The sequence below is a fragment of the Alligator mississippiensis genome, chromosome 1 (genome assembly GCF_030867095.1).
Source record: "Alligator mississippiensis isolate rAllMis1 chromosome 1, rAllMis1, whole genome shotgun sequence".
NCBI classification, from domain to species: domain Eukaryota; kingdom Metazoa; phylum Chordata; order Crocodylia; family Alligatoridae; genus Alligator; species Alligator mississippiensis.
The window spans coordinates 432,895,675-432,900,630 of NC_081824.1; positions in this window are offsets into that span (position 1 = coordinate 432,895,675).

Genomic DNA, 4,956 nt, shown 5'->3' on the forward strand with positions numbered 1-4,956 from the left:
ATGGGGGGACCTCTACCAGGCCCCATCCACTGCCTGCTCCCCCAGCCTCCCTGAGCACCACCCAACCCCCGCCCACTCTCCCAGCCCTGCCACGGCTGCCATGCCCATCCCAGCTCCCAGCCCTTTAAAAAAAAAAACAACCCAAACTCACCAACTGCTACAGCAGCCTTGGAGCTTCTGAGGGCTCATGGAAGAGCCCTCACACAGCGTGGGGCAATGGATCACCCACTGCCTGGCAGGATCCAGTGAGTCATGGCTTTTTTTTTTTAAGGTCAGGAACTGGCCCGGGTGGGGCAGTCATGCGGGGGCTGTGAGAGCAAGAAGAGGTTAGGGGGCTCATGGAAGAGGCCCCCTTGCAGTGTGGGGCAGAAGGGGCAACAGGGATCCCCCACACCTGGCAGCAGCCAGTGAGTGCCTGGCATTTTTTAAAGAGCCAGGAGCTGGGAGAGCAGGTGGGGCAGCCATTGACAGCGGGCAGGGGATGGGGCTGATTCAAAGATTCAGTCAATTTGGCTGTGGCCAAATCTCTGACTCAGATTCAGCCAAATCAATTCGGGACAGTGATTCAAATCACTAACTCAAATCACTGTCCCCCGAATCAGCCGAATCTGAAGGGAACACTAACTGCTTTGCACAGGACTACTACATAATCATGATCCTGCTTGCTTTCTATCTCTCATTTGCTTGGATACCTTTCTCTACAATGATGCATCTTCAACAGGAGAGGCAGGCGGGGAAAATTACACCCCCACACCATCAAGAACCTTGTCTTGTCTCTAGCCTGCTGGTTAGGACACTCTTCTAGGACATATAGAGCTGGAAGCTGGGAGAGCAGGCAGGGCATAGATCTGAACCCTTAGGGCTCTTCTAGAAGTGCCAGATCAGCTACTTCCTGGGCAAGTGCTCTAATCACTAGGTTCTTATCTGAGTGGGTGTGCTGACACTTAAAAGAAAAGAATGAGCCAGCCCTCCGTACCAAAGGGATAACTTAGGTACCTATGTCTGTGAGGGGTTTGGTGCTGTGAATTCATCTTACGTGGGCACCTAACTCAGGGCTGTAGGTAGATGCCTAAGTCTGGGAAAGAAACACAGTTTCAGACACACCCCTCTTCAGCATTTTCCAATGGATGGCTTATGTAATTCCCCACTCCACATGCTTGTTCTTACAAATCCTTTTCTAAAGTTCCTAAATCAGGTGTGTGACTTCCACTTCCAAAGCTGGGTGCCTAAAAGTTAATATGTGGCTGTGGTGAGCATTGCCACATCTAAGTCCCAGTTATGGATCTGGGCCTGAGTCTTTATTTGGGTCTAACTGGTTCTAGCTCTACCTACCCAAGCAGGGCCTGCAGTACCAGTCCTTAAAGTAGAAACAGCCCTGCTTTCATGCTGATCCATGTGAGCTTTGCTTTTGACTCTCAAAATTCTAATATAATAAAAGCCTTTGTCTGTCTGTCCATAACACTCCAGGCCAACTGCACATGCGCCGCTTAGAGGGTGTGCATGATTGGCTGTGAGGGCCCAGAGCACTACAGGCAGAGGGGGCAACGGAGCTGCCAGGGAGGGGGAGGCAGCAGGGAAGAGGAGAGGAAGTGGGGGAGAGGAGCAGGAAGGGGAAGAAGGGATTTCTGGTGGCAGCGCCCCCTTGCTGCTGCTGTGCCCCCACCCCCTGATGCTGCTGTTGTGGTCACTGCCCAGCCCCAACAACAGCCAGCAGAGAGGGGGAGGCAGCGGAGAGGAAGGGATGAGATGGGAAGGGGAGGCAGGGAAAGGGGGGATGTTTTGTGCTGCCCAGTGTCAGCAGCTGCTACTACATGCAAGCTCCTCTCCCCCCCTATTCCTGGGAGTCAGCAGCAGCACGGGGTGGAGTGGCAGGAGGTGGCAGGGTGCACAGGGCCACACCAGGAGCAGTGGGGAGGGCCACAGGGCCAGATGCAGGAGGCAAAGGGGTGCACAGAATCGGATGTGGGGGCTGGGGGGGCGCAGGAGAGGCGCACAGGGCTGGATGCAGGGAGCGCAGGGAAACGCTGGGGTCATGGGGGGTGCAGGGGGCCTAGACGCAGGAGGCAGGGGAGGACACAGAAGGCAGGGGGGTGCATGGGGCTGGAGGCAGAGCAGCAGCGCCGCAGGGCGCTGGGTGGCAGCGCTCCGTTTCTGCCTACCCACGACCCCCGCTCCATCATTCATGATGGGCAATTTGCTAGTATTCAAATAATGGCTCATCAATTACTGTTCCAGCTACTTGAGGAGATTCCCCTGCTGTAAAAACAAAAAGAAACAGCTCTTGAGCAAGACTGACTAAATAGTTAGGCCAATATAAATGGAAAGGCCTGTATAACAGCCCCAGGCTCACTATGTGGGCCCTCAGAGGCTGGTAACTGCCAGGAGTGTGAGACTTCAACTGAGTCTGTTCTCCTAACAGTTCTGGAAGACTTGAACCCCAGGCATAAGCAGCTTATACATGTGTATACTTATACACAATATTGGTTTGAAATTTCTTGGAACTCTCCATTGTATTTTAATAACCCTTGCAGTGGCAGGGCATCGACAATTCCCTTGTCTCCCTGCTTTATGTGGAGCAGGTTAGGGTGTTCTTGGTGTTTTGGGGCAATGCCTCTAGTTGTGCAACAAGGTTGTTTGTATAGTTTTAGGAATAGGTTAGAAAAGCACTTTGGATAGCAATGATCCTGCCTTCAACAGGTTTGGACTAGATGATTTCCTGAGGTTCCTTCCAGCTCTACTTTTCCATAATTCTATGATTTTTTGACATATAATCAAGCAAGCAATAAGGAAATACAGAAATGTATATGGCAGACACTTCCACTGTAAGCTTCATTCATGGAAGTGTAGGCCTAATTCCTTACTTCCTTGCAGTTTGGACCAGATAAGCAGTACAGGATAAAGAGAAACCTTGTTCATCTGTTCTCATGAGCATAGGGTAAACCCCTAGATGCCATAAATTAAATATTGTCATCTTGATCCTACCTCCCTCTAGTCTCTGGTATAGAAACAACCAAGGGAAAATAGGCAAGGCTCAGGTATCCTTGCACTCCAGTGTTCTTTTGTTGCTGCAGTGCGCTACTCAGGGCTATGTTACTTTGTGCAACTTATGAACCATCATAAATTGTACTTCCACATGATCCCTGGGTGTTATACATTGTGTATAAAGATTCCTGTCAGTACTCTCAACAACTGGTCTTAGATATCCCTTCTGTGGGTTAAAAAACAGGGGCCATATTTGTTCTTCATTCCAATTGTTCATGTTTTGGGTTTTCAAACAGATACACCATGAACAAATATCTATAGTGCAAATTATTTCCTAAGCCATTTTGTTTAGCTCAGGGGTTTTCGAACTTTTTTTCTAAGTGTACCCCTGGCAGCTGGACATGGAACAAGTGAGGGGGAGGGGAAAGGAGCACAGCTGAATGTGGAGCAGCGGAGCAGGGTGGTGGATAGTGGTGGCAGATGCCACCGCATGCAACTTCCATTCCCCTCTTTCCCCCCCAGCATCTGACCAGCTGGGCAGTGCCTGTGTGACCTGCAGAGGGGCGCCACTCCCCTTGTCCCACCCCGGTTCTGCTCCTGGGAGGCAGCAGCACGGGATGGTGGGTGGCGGCACTCTGTCCCTGCCTGACCATGTATACCCCCTAGGGCCTTTCCAAGTACCCCCAGGGGTTTGTGTACCCCCAGCTGACAACCCCTGGTTTAGCTAATTAGGCAGTAATAAAAACTGTGCGCCTAACTGTGTGAGTTGCATCAGCTCTGACCTGGCTGGTTCAGAATTTTCAATACCCGCTCTGAGTAAGACAAGAATGAGCAGAAGTCTATATGGTACCATGAAATTATAATCAGAAGTGCCCACTAAATATCAAAAGTGGAGTTATGCTTAAATATCTGATATTATGATACAATTTAGCTTTGCTCTTGAAAGAAATGTCCTGCTGCAGCGATTAAGAGAGATTTAGAACAACTGCATATAATAACCACCACAGCCCCTAAAACTAGAATGATTATCCCAATTTGCCAGCTTGTTCACCTTCCTAAAACCCATTTTTTAGGGTTTGCTGGTTTTAAGAACTTGTGCTTGTTTTTGTTTTAAAAGAACAGGTCCAAGTGACCTGGTGGCCTATTGCTAGTATGTGCTGTGAAGATGTTAAGCAAAACCAAGCAGAATGCACACTTCTTGGTTTTGGTTTTCTTTATGGCCTTTGCTTCATCTGAAGTAGGCTGGATTTACAGGAATATAAGTGTCAAAATCTCAGCCCATATCTCCTCCTCCAGGGTGGTGGGCCAAGGACACACTCAAGAGCTGTGAAAAAATGAGTCATATATCTCCCAGCAGGAGCCTCTCCATTCAGATAAGAAACATGCTTGACTGCTTCCTAGGGAGTCCTGTCTGCCTCAACCAAAAATGTGGTAATGGCTGTATGGAGCTTCAAGGTGAAAGCATGAAAAATAGGTTTTTCTGGTGTCATGTGCGACTCAGTAGATAAAGAAACCCTCATCCTTTTGTGGAAAGCAAAGATGGAATAGCACACAATCACTGTAAGATGCAGCTGCTAATCAGAAAATGATATTGGAAAATGTGATATTTTTTAGAACAAATTTTGTAGTGTGAGAAAATGAAGCCGAACTGGGAAGAGCAGATGACTAGCTGTGCATTGCAGATATTTTCCAGAAGCATAACAAATATCTATCAGAGGGAACAGGTGAAAAGACAATCACCCCTTTTGCTACTGGTGAGCTAAAGAGCACATGGGGACCAGAAGACTAGGTTGTGGTTCTCTGCCACAGTATCTGGAGTCAGTGTAACTAACAGGCTAAATTGCCCCCAGCTGGCTTCAGTTACTGAATGGGCCTGGCTGTCAGTGGCCTAACTATCCCAGCTGGCCTCAGTTGCCTGCATGGACATTGCTGACCAGTTATAATCAGCAGCCCTTTCAAAGCCCTGGAGGCTCA